The sequence below is a fragment of the Tamandua tetradactyla genome, chromosome 7 (assembly GCF_023851605.1).
Source record: "Tamandua tetradactyla isolate mTamTet1 chromosome 7, mTamTet1.pri, whole genome shotgun sequence".
Taxonomy (NCBI): Eukaryota; Metazoa; Chordata; class Mammalia; order Pilosa; family Myrmecophagidae; genus Tamandua; species Tamandua tetradactyla.
The window spans coordinates 14,938,288-14,955,763 of NC_135333.1; the positions used below are offsets into that span (position 1 = coordinate 14,938,288).

The 17,476-nt window shown below is 32.6% G+C and overlaps 1 protein-coding gene and 1 pseudogene across 9 annotated transcripts in view; both read right to left on the reverse strand.

Moving 5' to 3' along the window:
- AKT3 (AKT serine/threonine kinase 3) overlaps positions 1-17,476 on the reverse strand; it is a 430,706-nt gene that overhangs the window by 136,883 nt on the left and 276,347 nt on the right. The window lies entirely within an intron of this gene.
- Positions 6,602-16,644, reverse strand: LOC143690807 (annexin A1 pseudogene; annotated as a pseudogene).

The window sequence follows — 17,476 nt, forward strand, 5'->3', positions numbered from 1 at the left end:
TGCACAAAAGTGTTTAATTTAGGGCAGTTCCTATTTATTTATTTATTTATTTATTTATTTATTTATTCAACACTTGTGCTTCAGGTGTAAGGTCTACGAAACCACCTCCTATTATAAGATTTATAAGATATTTCCCTACATTTTCTTCTGACAGTTTTATGGTCTTAGATCTAATGTTTAGGTCTTTGATCCATTTTTAGTTCATTTTTGTATAGGGTGTGAGATATGGATCCTCTTTCATTCTTTTGCATGTGGATATCCATTTCTCTAGGCACTGTTTATTGAAGAGACTATTCTGTCCCAGGTGAGTTGGCTTGACTGCCTTATCAAAGATCAATTGTCCATAGGTGAGAGGGTCTATATCTGAACATTCTATTCTATTCCATTGGTCAGTATGTCTATCTTTATGCCAGTACCATGCTGTTTTAACCACTGTAGCTTTGTAATACACCTTAAAATCAGGTGGTATGAGACCTCTGACTTCATTTTTCTTTCTCAGGATATTTTTAGCTATTCGGGGCACCCTGCCTTCCAGATAAATTTGGCTATTGGTTTTCCTATTTCTGAAAAGTAAATTTTGGGGGTTTTAATTGGTATTGCATTGAATCTGTAAATCAATTTAGGTAGAATTGACCTCTTAGCTATATTTAGTCTTCCAATCCATGAACACTGTACACCCTTCCATTTATTTAGGTCTTCTGTGATTTCCTTTAACAATTTCTTGTAGTTTGCTTTGTATAGGTCTTTTGTATATTTAGTTAAATTTATTCCTAAATATTTTATTCTTTTGGTTGCATTTGTAAATGGAATTTTTTTTCTTGATTTCCCCCTCAGACTGTTCATTACTAGTGTAAACAAACACTACAGATTTTTGAGTGTTGACCTTATAACCTGCCACTGTGCTGTACTCATTTATTAGCTCTAGTAGTTTTGCTATGGATTTTTCAGGGTTTTCGACATATAGTATCATATCATCTACAAACAGTGAGAATTTTACTTCTTCCTTTCCAATTTTGATGCCTTGTATTTCTTTTTCTTGTCTAATTGCTCCGGCTAAAACTTTCAACACAATGTTGAATAACAACGTGATAGTGGTCATCCTTGTCTTGTTCCTGATCTTAGGGGGAAAGTTTTCAGCTTTTCCCCATTGAGGATGATGTTAACTGTGGGTTTTTCAAATATTCCCTTTTTCAATGTTGAGGAAGTTCCCTTCTATTCCTATCCTTTGAAGTGTTTTCAACATGAAAGGATGTTGAATTTTGTCAAATGCCATTTCTGCATCAATCGAGATGATCATGTGGTTTTTCTGCTTTGATTTGTTGATATGGTGTATTACGTTAATTGATTTTCGTAAGCTGAACCATCCTTGCATATCAAGTTATTTTTATATTATAAAAATTCAATGTATGATAAGTTGATGATGATTGTATATCTCAAAAACATATGGGAAAATGACTACCTAATAAATAGTATCACAATAACTGCTTAAATTTGGAAAACACTAGTTAGATTTTACATTGAAACTAAAGAAAAACTGAGAGAAAATATGAATAAGAATTTTAAAATCTCAGCATAAAGAAGGATTTTCCAATTAGGAAAGAAATAGAACAAATAAGAAAAGGAAATGGTAGAATTAACTATATGAAATATCAAAAATATAAATGAAAGGAAATTTTAATATCACTTATGACAAAAGGTTTATATTCTTAATATATAAAGAATCATATGAAAAATAAATCATGAGTAAAGAACCCAGATGATTTACATGAGAGAAATACAAATTATTAGAGTACATGTCACCTTATAATCATCATTCAGTAGAGATAACTCAACAAGGAATAAACATTGCCACTGAAAGTATGGTGAGAAAAGCATTTCATTCACTGGTGTGATGAAAAACTCTTTGGGAACAATTTTGTAATAAATACCAAGAAAACTTTTACTTTTCAGTAGTTCCTTTTCTAGGAATTTTCTTAAGAAAAAACAGACATGTCTTCTACACTCAAGGATATTCTCTACAGTACTATATACAACAAAATGTGTAAATAAACTTTCAACCTTGAAATAAATGGGACTGGATTTGTCTTTCTGCTCCAAACAGGTGTTTATCTATTTTTTATGTATTCAGAATATTTTATGTATACAAAAGTATTTTATGTATTCAGAAATACATAAAATAACAGGAAAAAATGGGCAAAATAAAGAAAAGAACTTCTTTTAAATACTGGACAGCAGGCAGTGTAGGATTATGATCCCTATGAGGACAGAAAGCAATGAAGAGAGCCCATTTTTTGTCTAAGCATACTTTCAGAAACATTGTGGGAAAGGAAATTCCGAACATAACTCAAAGGTATCACTGTTGGAAGGACAAACATCAGTTTTTGCAGAGGATGAGGTAGATCTAATTTGCAGGACTAGCAAGGAAGAAGCCATGCAGAATATGCATTGTTGTGTCTGTTCCTGGATACTAAGCAATGCATATGTAGGTTTAGACTCCATGAGGATAAGCAAAGAAGGAATGGGGAACTGTATGACAAATAATTCCCAGAGTTGACAATGAGCTGGGGGATGTTTGATTTCTGATCAATCAGAGTAAACAGTCCTCACTGAACACTCAGGTATTCGATAGATACCACAAAAGAAATATACATTATTTTAGGGCTAAATTATCTCAGGATAAGTGCTAAACTTACACTAACAAAGCTAACTAGCAAGACTGTAAAATATCAATCACATTTATAGCTAATAACTGCCAGAACAAGGTTTTATGCTTTTTGAAGGAAGACAAAAAAATATAACAACACACAATACAAATTATCTAGCAGCCAATCAATAACAAACCCCAACAAGATGAAAACTCATGAACACGCATATATTCTTGAAACATAACAAGTCACATCATACTCAAATTGTTGAAGAACCAATGATAAAGAGAAAAATCTTTAAAACAGTCTGAGAAAAACAGACACATTACATACAAAGAAAATATACCCAGACTTCTTCTCAGAGACTGTACAAGTAAGAGGACAACAGAATATCCCCAAATTGATTAAAAAAAAAAAAAATTGAAAGGGGAGCTGGCAGTATAAAATTCTGTATCCAGTGAAAATATAAAAAATGAAGGTATGAGATCTTCTGTTATGATCATAATTGAGAAACAGACCAAATTTATACTCTCTGTTTCAATATCTAGAAACCATATGAAACAAGGATTTTCACATATTAAACAACTAGTTGCTGAGTACAGTGACCTTAGAGAAAATGGAAACAAATAAGATGATAATAATGGTTGCCCCAGCTTACTGCCTGTACAGTGCCCAAACTGCAGCACAGGGAGACAAAACAGAAATGAAGCCGGCTGGTTGAATCCCTGAGTTGCAGATATAGAGTTCAGGTTCAGGGGATATCAAGATGTCTAGAATCCATGTGGCACAGAATTATAAAGAAGAAAGCCTCAAAGATCTGCGAAGGACTGCTTTTGAGTCTTGTTCTTCAGGACATATATGAGAGGAAAATACTGAGGCCAGAGAAAGAGATTAACTGGAACAATCACCAGGTTCACACAGCGCCCCAAATAGTACATGTTATCACCTGGTAAAATGGAAGGAACTCCTAGCAAATGTGTCACCCAATAGGGCCCTCACAGTACTCACTGTCTCAGTACTGCAGTTCTATTAGCCCCAGACTAAAGGCTATCTGAACAAGACTAATTAAGTTTAAAAGTAAACCCTGAAAATTTCACAGTGCTTGGAAGTAACTTAATAGCACACTAGAACAAAGAATCAACAATGTTAAATTCACAATATCTGGTATCCAATAAAAAGTTACCAGGCACAAAAATAAGTGGGAAAATAATAACCCAAATTTAGGAGGAAAATAAGTGAACAAGAAATAGAGCAAAAAAAAAAAAAATGCTACAGATGACAGAACTAGAAAAACATGATAAAATAGAAATAAAAATTATAGTCTAAGAGTACAAACAGGTTGAGGGGAGCATAATAAGGAAAGAAATTGAAGAAATAAAAGCAAAGTCTCAAAACAAACATGAAAACAAAATGTCTTAAGATGAAAAATATAGTGAATGGAATTAACAGATATCAGAAAACTTAAACACATGGGGAAAGAAACAATCCAAAATGAAAGACAGAGGGGAAGAAAAAGACAAGAAAAATGAACAGAACATTAGCAAACTGTGGTCAAGCAGTCTGATGTATGTGCAAGTGGACTCTCAGGATAAGACAAGAGAAATGAAAAAAACAGAAAAAATCCTTAAAGAATAATATCCAAAAAGCTCTCAAATTTGATGTAAACTGTAGACCTACAGCTTCATAAAGGCTTAAAGAGTCTTAAGCAAAGAAATAATAATAATAATAAAATAAAAAATAATTAGGAAGAAAACCATACTAAGGCACATCTTAATCAAAGAGGTAATAAAGAGAAGAGCTTAAAAGCAGCTGGGACATGTAGTGAAGGGAGAGAAGACATAGTAAGAGCTAAGGTACAAAGACAAGAATGAGAGCTGATTTCCTGTCAAAAATTATGCAAGCCAGAAGACACTGGAGTGACATTATAATAATGAAAGAACAACACTGTCAAACTAGAATTTTATACCCAGGTAAAATATCTTCACAAAAAAATAGATAGTGCAATAAAACACTTTCAAATATACAAAAGGTGAGAGAATTCATCACCGGAAAAATTACACTATAAGAAATGTCCAAGAAAATTCTTTAGGGTAAAGGAAAATGATACCAGATGGAAAAATGGATCTACACAAGGTAAAGAAAAAATAGGAAACTGCAATTATTCGGATAACTATAAATTGATTTTTCTTATGTTTCAAATCTCTTTAAAAGAAACCGACTATTTAAAACAAAAATAACAATGCATTAATGGTATTTACAACACACAGAAGCAAACTGTATGATAACAGCAGCACCAAGGCTGGAAGGTGGGAAGTGGTCTGGTTTAAGGATCTTAAGATAAATGTGACATGACATAATAAAATGAGTATTAAATGGGTAAGTTAAAGATGAGTTTGTACTTAAAAAACATCCCACAAAGAAAACTGCCATTCCCACAAAATCCCATGGTGAAAAATACCAAACATTTAAATAACAATTTAATGCAAACTCCCCCAGAAAATAGAAGAGAATACTTCCGAATACATTGCATGAGGCCAATATCACCTTAATACAAAATCAGGCAAAAACATTACACGAAAAGGAAAAGTACAGATGAATATCCTTCATAATTAAAGGATATGTAATCCTGTAATTAACAAAACTTTAGCAAATCAAATGCAACGATATATAAAGTTGTCAATACAAAATGACTAAGAAAGGGTTAATCCTGGGAATGAAAGATTGGTTTAACATTTGAAAACTCAATGGAATTTCCCATTTTAGACTAAAAAACAGAAAATATGATCACCTCAACTGAGGCAGAAAAAGATTTTAAGAAAAGCCAGTGTCCAGTCATGATAAAAACTATTAGCCAAACAGGAATAAGAGACAACTTTACTCATAAAAAAACTTGTAGCTAACATACTTCCTGAGTGCTTTCCCCTAAAATCAGAACAAACAAGGATGCTCCCATTACTATTCAACATGTTACTGGAGCCCCTAGTTGGTGTTATGAGGCATAAACAAATACATGACAAACAGACTGGAAGAGCAGTACAATTATGTCTATTCACAGATAGCAAGATTGTCTGTATAGGAAATCAAATGAAATTAACAAAAAAGTTACCAGAACTAAGAAATAACTTTAGGAAGGTTGTGGAATACGAATCAGTACATGAAAATCAACTGTATTCTTACACATTAGCAGCAAACATTTGGAAAATGGGAAAGTTTCAGAATATGAGTGGAAAATTTTGAGAACAAAAAATGTGCAAGATAGAAAAAATTTCCCTGGAAATTAGAGAACACAGAGAGAGGTTACCATTTCATAAATCAGAAGACTCAAAATGGCTAAGATGCAATTCTCCCCAAATTGATCTATAGACTCAATGCAATTCCAATCAAAATCCCAACAGGCTTTTTATGTTTTTTTGTAATACTAACATTTATATGAAATTGCAAAGGATCTAGAGGGGCCACAATCATTTTGAAAAAGAAAAAAGTTCCTCCTGATTTGAAGATATACTAAAAAGCAAGAGTAATTAAGGCAGTGGGGTTTTGGCAAGGAGACACACAAAAATCAATAATGGAACAGTACTCTTATTTCTGAATAGAATCCAGAAACAAGCACACAATATAATGTAAGCTGATTTTCAACAAAGATGTTAATTAAAGCCCTGCACTGAGGGAAAGGATACACTTAAAAAAAAAAAAAGCTATATTAACTGAATATCAATATGAAAAAAATTTGAATCTCAATTTTTTACTACATTTTTTTACTACATATGTAAAAACTGTACCAAAAACTGCAAAACTTGTAAAGCAAAATATAGGAGAAAATATTTGTGACCAAGAATAGACAAAAATTTTCAAGATAGGATACAAATATAAAACATCAAGGCAAAAACTGAAAATCTGTCTTCAAAATTTAAACCTTCTGTTCCTCAAAAGATCCATTGTTAAATGAAAATGCAAGCTATAAACTGGGAGAAAATTTTCATTATACATAACAAAATACTTGGAGCCAGAATATGAAGGACTCTTACAATTCAATAATAATAAGATAAAAAACCCAGTTAATAAACAGGCTAAATATCTGACTAGACAAGTCACAAAAAATCTATGCAAATGAGCAGGAACCAAGTGAAACGATATTTTATACCATTAGCCATCAAAGAAATGCAATTTAAAACCATACTCCTAGACCCAGGTTTGATTCCTGGTGCCTGGACATGAAAGAAAGAAAGAAAAAAAAACAGAAAGAAAAACCATACTCCTACACATCCATTTGAAAAGTGAAAATCTTAAAAAAGACTGACTATACTGAGCATTGCTGAGGATATGGAACTAGAATTCCCATAATACTGTTGCTGGGAAAATAAAATGACAACGTTCCATTGGAAAGTATTTTTGGAGTTTCCTGAAACATAAATATATGCTTACCATGAACCTAACAATGGTACTCAAGTATTTACCCATGAGAAATGTAAGTATATAGCCACATAAAACCTTGCACATGAATTTGCATAGAAGCTTTTATTCATATCAGGAAACAACTGGAAACAAGCCAAAAGTACTACATAACCAGCAGGACAGAGAAAACCCATACAATGGGACATGAGTTAGCAATAAAAGAAACATATCACTGAGAAAAGCAACAAAATACATGAATCTCAAAACCATTATGTTGAGCAAAAGAAGTAGAACAAAAGAGTACACATGTATGAGTCCATTTCTATGAAATTTTAGAAAGGCAAATCTAATCTTTAGTGCTGGAAAGCAAATGGCCAGATGTATGTGGTAAGAGGGGGTGGATTGACTGTTTTTGTGTGTGTGTGTGCACGGTCCGGGAATTCAACCCGGGTCTCCCACATGAAATGTGGGCTTTCTAACCACTGAATTACCCATGCACCCTTGTAGAAACTTTTTGAGGTGACAGAACTTTTCTGTCTTTAATGTGATGGGGGCTATATGTGTATTGAAGTCTGTCAAAAGCCATCAAACTGTACACTTAAAATGAAAGTGTTTTATTGCATGCAAATTATATGCAAATAAATTAGACATAAAAACAGGAAACATCTTAAATGTTTAACAATTCAAAAAGGATTTCCAAATTACAGTATAAATTACATAATGATTATTAAGCAACCAATACACATTTTAAGATAATAATAAATAAAACATAAAATGTTTAGAGTATAAAATCAGGAAAATATATTAACATATTGGTAAATTTTGCTAGAAGATGAGATTTACAATGGTTTTTAATCCTCTATTTTAGAACTTGAAAATTGCTTGTAATTTACTTGTAATGATTTGTTTAATTGCCATTTCCTAGAGCATTACTCACCTTAAATACAGAAATTTATCTTTGTGTTTTGTACACGTAGTATACTAAATACACAGCACAGAGACTGGCTTATAGCAAGTTTCTAATAAATATATTTTCAATTTAACTGAAATGACTTTTGGCTTTTACAAGTTCTCTATGATGAACATTGACTGTTACTTTTATAATTAGAAAAAATACACTTAAAGGATTCAAGAAAATGTACTGTTGCTCCAAGTACTAATTTTGGCTTATGACAAATGTAATCCTCTACTAAGATTTTCTTTTTCTTAACAGAGGCACAGAGATAAAAGAAAGACTGTGCAAGTATTCTTCATCACTGCATCCTCAGTAAGATGCCCACTAATGGCACACATGTGCTTACTAAATGTGCACTAAAAAGAAGTAAGGTAAAATTTTAAAAAATTACCAACAAAACATTTATAAGAAAAAAATCAGGCTTAAAGTTTTCAAGGTAAAGTATTATTTGTAGAACTATAAGAATCATATACACTAAATCAATTTGCTTTTGTTCAAAAGAAAAACAAGTTATCTGCTACCCAAGCAAGGTTCATGTTTTTAGAAAATTAAATTCCCTTAGGCAAAGATCACATGTTCTATTTTTGTGTTTTGTGCTTTGCATTGCTGTAGAAATATAAGTGTAAGTCAATTATCTCAAACTATTAAATATGTCTCTTCTATCACATGCCAAAATACTTATTTTGAAAATTGCTATATTTTACAAAATAGTTATATTCTTTTTGTTGTTGTTTTGTAATTTCTAATTTCATTTTATTTTATGTTTTCCTCAGATAATCTTACTAGAACAACCTGTATATGGGGTTTTACAGTTTGGGGTAAATATGTTTAAAAATTAGCTCTATAAACAGATTGCAGTACAAAGATGCTCTATAGGCTATATTTTTCAGAAAGCAAGTAGCTAGATTGTAATCCCACTGAAGAAATACTCCTGTTTAAGTTTATGATACAGAATAGAAAGATGATTTTAGAAGTCTTCTAGTCCTAATGCTTGAGAACATCAAAGGAATGTTTAGCTTCCTCCAAAGAGAGTGTCATGGTCAGGTTTATATGTCTACTTGGCCAGGTGATGTCGCCTGGTCATCTGGTTGGGCAAGCGTTGGCTTGTCTGCAGCTATGGGGCCATTTCACGGACTTAAATCATGATTATGTCAGCTGTATCCACAGCTGATTGTGTTTGTAATCAGTTAAGGGGCGTGTCTTCTGTGATGAGTGACACTTAATCTAATCACTGGAAGGCTTTTAGGGAGGATTTAGAAGAGACGCTTACTCTTCCTGCTTCAGCCAGCAAGCCTCTCCTGTGGAGTTCATCCAGACGCTTCATCAGAGTCATCAGCTTCACAGCCTGCCCTAGGGATCTTGGACTCTTCCATTCCTACAGTTGTACAGCCAGCCTCTCCTGAGAGTTCACTGAGCAACTTCATCAGAGTTACCAGCTTGCAGCCTGCCCTACAGACCTTGGACTCTACATTTCCATGGTTATGTGAGACATTTAAATCAATTTTATATCTACAGATATTTCCTGCTGATTCTGTTTCTCTAGAGAACCCTAGTTAATACAGACAGCAACTAGGATTTTTTCACAATCTCTAATGGTTTCACCCAGAATGGCTTGGCAAAGAGAGAGACAGTGTATCTTCTGATAGAATACTATGATATCATTCATGTCGATTTCAGAACAGAAAACCACAATTCTGATCAGTGTCTTATGACAAGTTCCAATACCCTTCATGGCATGATGAAGCTTCTCAGCAAAGAAAGACGGTTTGCTTGTGGCACACTATGTAATAGCTGTGAGGCCCGTCTCAATGTCACCTTTCATCTCCAGGTCCAGAACCTTGGTCATATCATGCCTACTGTACTTGCTGCATCTCTGAAATATTCTACAATGGGAATAGCTTCTTGTGATAAGAATTGTAGTGAACACGTTCACCTCTATCTCCATTCTTCTTTCTCTGCTTCATATAACGCCCTGGCATCTGTACCAGTCAAGCTGTCATTCACACTAAGATCCTCAGATCGATTATCCTTGGCAAGAGAGAATGAAGCCTTCTGAAAATCTCCAGATGTTTCTGAGGTGACATCTTTGGCCACATCTCTCTTTGGTTCCTCTCTGTAGACTTTGTTTATGTCTCTGATTTCTCTGTTACTTCTTAATGCCAAAATTTCAATCAGAGTATCTTCATCTGTTCCAAGGCCCTTTATAGCAGCATAGAGTTCATCAACATCAAACTGGGCTGGAGTTTTCAATAGAGCCAAAACCACTTCCTCCAAGTGACCTGTGAGGGCTTTCTCATATCTTCATTCAGGGGCTTACCTATCTCCTGGAGGTATACTGCTTTGAACTGCTGGCAGTGTGCATTGTTTCTCTTAGTTGGAATGTTAAGGATGGCTGCTTCGTCCACTCCTTTAGCAGTTATCACTTTGTGCAAGGCACAGACATCCAAGGATGGAATGAAGGTAGGATAGGGCTTACAGCTAATCCCGGACCACCTTTGGATCCTTTAATAGTTTGAACATATTCCTGCCTGTCATGTTCAATAAACCAGGCCTGCTTGAAAAATTCTGATACCAATGCCATTTTTAAATAAGTATCCTTTATTCCCACCTTTTTTTTTTACTCAAAGCACTAAACAGAGTGTTCTCTGACCCTTTCTCACTAGAAGTGGCAAAATAGTTATATTCTTAATGCAACAAATCTCCTAAAATAAAGATTTGAACTTAAAAAAAATGTTCTGAGAATTATCACAGAAACGTAAATTTTTAAACTCAACTACTTATTTTTCTCCTAAATGTTGCCAATAATAATTTAAAATCATTTCTTTGTAATGGTAAAAGATTGGCTATCAAAACAAAATACGTTTAAAACAAGTCTCATTAATTTCAGAGATTACATTCACTGTTGTAATATTGATTGAGCTTAGAAACTGAGTATATTAAATACAACTAATTAATTAAGCAATAAAACAGGGTAGTCTGGGCAGTAATGCTGTTACCATACCCACTGTGTATACAAAAATTCTTAAGATGACGAAAATGGCTCTAGCTTACGTAAAGGAAATTAACCAATTGATTACAGATCAATGTGTGTGCTGTATAGTCCTATAGTTTTTAAAAATAGTATTAATTACTCTATAAAATGAACATTAGCTTACCATTATACAATTAAAAATATTCCTACATTTAATGGAGTATTCATAAAAATCATCTTCCAGATAATTCCTATCACTTTCACAAACTGTGCTCATACTCTCAATGCATTTTATAAAGCAAAATTAATGCAAAATCAATGAAAATTTACATTTAGTTTTTGAAGTAAGGTTGTTTCAGAAAGGATAGGGATATAGAAACTAAGTGCTATATCTCAATAACACAGATGAATGAAAAATGTCTTTAAAATATAAAATATACTATAGAAAAACTGTTAAGACACTATGGTCAAAATTGATAAACTCTGGGGCGGGCCACGGCGGCTCAGCATGTAAGAATGCTTGCCTGCCATGCCCGAGGACCCGGGTTCGATTCCCGGTGCCTGCCCATGTAAAAAAAAAAAATGTAAAAAAAAAAAATTGATAAACTCTGAAAGAGCTGTCTAGTGGTAACTACATTACTTATAAACTTTGTTTATTCATATTTAATATTTATAATTACTTAATTTACTTTTTACTTATTAAAGAAGTTGTAGGATTACAGAAAAATCACGCAGAAAATATAGAATTGCCACATACTTCCCTCATACATGTAGTCTTCCAATTGCTAACAATTTACATTTCTGTGGTACCTCTGTCACAACTGATGAAACAATATTATTATAATTATACATTATCTATAGTCCATAGTTTATTCACTAGGGATCAAATGCTTGTGCTGTATAGTCTTATGGTTTTTTAAAAATTTTATTTTGGTTATATATATATAAACTTAAAATTATATAAACCTAAAATTTCCCCCTTTTAACCACATTCAAATATAGACTTCAGTGGTATTAATTACATTCACAAGGCTGGACTACTACTGCAACTACCCATTGCCAAAAATTTTTCTCACCCAAAACAGAAACCCTGTACCAATTAAGCATTAATTCACATTCTCTACTCCTACCCCATATCCTGGTAACCTTTATTCTGAATTTATGAAGTTGTTTCATAAGAGACTTTATACAGCATTTCTCCTTTTGTGTCTGGTTTAATTCATGCAACATGACATCTTCAAGGTTCATCCATGTTGTCATAAGTATCAGAATTCATTCATTTTTACATATGAATAAGCCCCCATTGAATAGTCATACCACTTTGTGTTTATCCATATATCTGTTTATAGACACTTGGGCTATTTCTGTATCTTGGCAACTTTGAATAGTGCCACTATGAACACTGGCTTACCAATATCGGCAAGGGTTTTGGCTTTCAAACCTTATCGGTATATACCTAGAGTGTGACTGTCAGATCATATGGTAATTCTATACTTAACTTTTGAAGGGACTGCCAAACTGTTTTCCATAGCGGCTGCACATTTCACATTCACACCAAAATGAACAAGTGTTTCTATTTTTTCGCATCCTCTCCAACATTTGTTATTTTCTGTTTTTTAAACAGTAGCCATCCTAGGGAGTCTGAAACAGTATATGCTGGTTTTGACTTGCTTTTCCCTGACGGCTAATGAGGTTGAGCATTTTTTCATGTGCTAACTTGGTGGTATTCGTATATATCCTTGGTGAAATGTGTCTTCAAGGCTTTTGCCTGTTTTTCAATTGAGTTGTCTTTTTGTTCTTGAGTCTTATGTAAGTTTTCTTTATATATTCTGAATAATAAACCATTATGAGATATGTGTCCCCAAACATTTGCTTTACATTCTCTAGGTTCTTTTTATTTTTGTGATGAAGTCCTTTGATGCACAAAAGTTTCTAATTTTGATGAAGTCCATTTATCTATTTTTTCCTTTTGTTGTTTGTGCTTTTGGTGTGAAGTGTAAGGAACCACTGCTTACACAAGGTCCTGAAGAAGTCTCCCTATGTTTTCTTTTAGGAGTTTTATAGTTTTGGTTCTAATATTTAGGTTCTTGATAAATTTTGAATTAATAATTGTATGTAGTATGAGAGAAGGGTCCACTTTTCTTCTTTTGCCTATGGATATCCAGTTTTCCCAGCACCATTTGTTGAAGACACTATTCTTTCCTCATTGAGTGAACTTGGCACCCTTGTTAAAACTCAATTGGCCATAAACGTAAAGGTTTATTTCTAAACTTTCAACTCAATTCCATTGGTTTATATGTCTCTCCTTGTGCCAGTACCATTTGTTTTTATTAATGTAGCCTTGTAATAAGTTTTAAATTTGGAGAGTGTGAGTTCTTCAACTTTGTTTTTCTTTTTCAAGATGGTTTTGGCTATTCAAGATCTCTTATGCTTCCATATAATTTGCTGACAGGTTTTCCATTTCTGTGAATAAGGCTGTTGGGATTTTGATTGGGATAGTGTTCAATTTGTAAACCCTATAGTCCCTATAAAACAGAATCCCTACCCCTACCTCCTCCTGGGAGCTTCTGCAAGGCAAGTTCTGGTAGTTTGAGCCAGAGAGGAGTTTCCTGGTTTTATCTCTCAGCCTGCCACCTGACAGACTAACACTAACATATAGCCACCCTATTATGTGTACGCTGCTCCCTCTGTAACAGGGCCAGAAACCAGCAGACTGTCTCCACACTGCGCTACAGAGGGACTGGGGAAGGCACTTGCAAGAATGCCATGAGTCTCCTACTGTTTTTAAAGCTGTTTTTTCATGATCCAGCACTTAATCAGCTACTGTAACCCTTCAACTGTTTTTCTACAGTTTTAAGGAAGATGGCTTTTCCAGTTTTTCCTATTTGTAAAAAGATTCTATGGGGCAAGAGCACCCTGAAGCATTTACACCACCATCCTATACTCTAGCCTACTTAATTAATATTTAATATGTTTATTTATAATTTAATCTTATTTAATACTGAGCACTATTCCTCTATTTATAAACCATCTATCTTCTAAGTTTGAACATGTACCATGAGTTCTAAATCACCAAAAATTTGCTCGATATCTGAAAAACTGAGCTATTTGCTGGCAATTTTTGAACAATATAATTTCCTAGACAAGTTAAGGAAATTTCCTAGGTTTAAAAGTCAATGAATAAAATCATTTAATATAAAAAACAGTCCTTTAAAGAAAACAATTTCAATTTCCCACTCTATTTTTACAATTAAAATAATACTAAAATATTTAATTAAAAAATAAAAACTATATTAGTAAGATTAAAGCAGAGATTAGTCAATTTTATTACATTAAATGTCAACAGATTCTTTATTTGGAAATCAAAATACATTTTTAAAGGGCAAAAATTCTCAAGGTAATTATATTGAATATTTAAATGTTATGAAATATGTGAAATTTCTGGGCCATTTATGACATACGTTCAATGCTAATACAATAAAAAATAAACACTGCCATTTTTTGAGAATCAAGGGCATTATATTCTAACAATAAGCATGACGGCTACATACTACCACCCTCATACTAAATATAATTATTATAAGTTATTACAATTTTAAAAGACACTATTTCATTAGTGCTGTTACTTGCTTGGCACTGCTTTAAGTATTTTACATACATTAAATAATTTAATACTCAAAACAATCTTTTGAAATACTTACATCTTATAGATGAGAAAACACAATGAAATAATAAAATTTACTTTGCATCACATAGGTAGTAAGTGGCAGAGATGGATTCAAACATAGTTTAGCTGGTTCTAGAACACGGCCTCTTCTTTTTTATGCTAAGTACACTTTATATTAACTAGTGACTATAAATGTATAAATTATTCCATTAAGAAGAAATTTCATCCGTACTCTATTTTATAGCAGTATAATGTAAGCTGCATAAAAGAAATGGCCTTGTCTAAAGTACAGCTGTCTTCTCAGGGTCTAAAACAGTATAGTATTAAATAAACCTTTATTAAAAGATCAGTGATAAAATCTCATTATCAATTTTTTCTTCTCAGAGCCACTGCACTTCCTGTTCTTTCCCAAGTACCCTCTTCACCACACTGTCTGCAAACAAGTCTGAATCTAAATGTTACTGCCTGAAAGTCACAACTCAATTTACAGTTTGTTCTCCATTATTCTCTCATTCCATAGCACTCTGTTCATTGCAGTAACAATAATATTAATAATACATTAATTGGGCTTATTTTATAACGTTTCCCTTTATAGAAGTCATGAGATACTGTTCATCCTAGTGAACCTATGACTGGACACAATAAACATTTTTGAATAAATGCTTTATTCGGAAAACATATTATCCTTAAAGATTTCATTTAAATGTTCATCTCCACCCCAAAACTAAAAACTGCGGGGGTCATGGATACATTCATTATCTTTATTGCAGTGATGACTCCATAGGTCAAAAGTTACCAAACTCTACATTTGAAGTACGCACAACTTATTGGATCTTATTATATTTCCATAAAGCTGTTTTAAAAAAGAAAAATATTTTAAGACAAAATGAAGATTTTATCAAAAGGACAAAAGCTCAGAAAAGTTATAAGTAGAAGACCTGAGCATTCAGCAACATTAAAGGAAGTTCTTATGCAAAGGAAAATGTAACAGACGGAAATGAACATCTACACAATGGAACCAAAAATACTAGAAACAGTGATGATGTGGACAAACATGAAACAGTTTTTCTCACTTTTAAAAATTTTATTTGAAAGGTAATTGCTTAAAGCAAATATAACAGTGTATTGTAAAGTTACAGCAGAAGTGGACGTAAAATGTATGACAACAGTAGTACAAAAAACAAAAGGTAGTAAAAGACCTATACTCTTGCAAGCCTCTCACAATATACATAAAATATGATATTGATGGAAAATAGATTGTGATGAGAAAAGACATATATTCTAAACTCTAGAGCTACCACTATAATAAAAAAAGGCAGAAGCACAGCTAATCATTAGTGAACATAATAAAATGGAATACTATGAAATAGTCAATTCATATAAAAGGAGACAGGAAGAGACTTTCTTTTTAAAAAAAGGAACAAAGAACAGATAGCCTAAATAAAAGGTTAAAACCAATATTTAATCCCAACCTTTTATACATCACCACATGAAATATAGAAGCTTCAAAACTCTAACTAAAAAGGTAGATATTAGATTTTAAAAAATGTTAGAACCAACAGTAGGTTGTTTATAAGGTACTGATAGAAGAAATAGATAAGTCCACAATTATGCTTGGAGATTAAAATCTTCCTATCTTAAATATTTAATAAAACAGGTAGACAGAAAAATAGTAAGGTTATAGAAGATTTCAACATTACATTTTCAGATTACCTGATCTAATTAGTACTTATAAAATACCCCACCAATGAAGAGAATACATATTCTTTCTAAGTTCACACAGAACATTTACCCAGATAGAATATATTCTGGACCAAAAAACAAAGCTCAATAAATGTAAAAGGATGTAACTCATACAGTGTGTTCTCTGATCATAGATAAATTAAACCAGAAATTAAAAGAAAGATATATGGAAAACCCCAAGGACCCAGAAATTAAATGATACGTTTATAAACAGTTGATTGATCAAAAAAAAATTTGCAGGAGAAATCAGTAAAATTAGGAACAAAATAACATAACATATAAAATAACACAAAGATATATAATATGTAAAACATTACATATATTTGTATATGCATATATATTGTATACACATATAAAGCAACAACTAAAAGTTAGTATCTGCAAAGAAATTTATAACATTAAATACTTATATTAGATTCAGAAGAAAAGGTCTTAAATTATACAAGCTTCCATAGAAGAAATTAGGAACAGAAAGCAAGTTAAAGCCAAAGTAGCCAGAAGTAAGGAGATAATAAAGAGCAAAAATTAAAGAAATAGGCAACACAAAATAAACAGAAGGAAAAAAAAAATGAAACCCAAATTTGTTTCTATGAAAATATCAATAAAAAATTAAACTTTACACAGACTGAGCAGAAATAAATAAAGGGGGGGAGACAAATATTGACAGTATCAAGAATAAAAGAACATGACTACAGATCCTACAGACATTAACAAGATTATAAGATAATAAGGGAATATTACTCACAATATTATGGAAATAAATTTGTAAATTTAGGTGCAACAAAATTCTTAGAAACACATGAATTATCAAAGCTCACTCAAGGAGAAAGAGAAAAAATAAATAGTTCAGTACCTCATAGTCAAAAAACTTTCCCATAAAGAAAATTCTTGGTCCCAAAATTTCACTGATGTAATCAACCAGAAAAAGAAGAGGAGGGAATGCTTTCCAACTCATTTTAAGAAATCAACAGCATCCTGAATTCAAGCCCAGACAAAAACATTAGGAAGTAAAAATAACAACAACAAAAAACAATCCTAGAGAACCGTATATGAACATAGATGCAAAATTTCTTAAACAAAACTTTAGTAAACTGACCCCAACA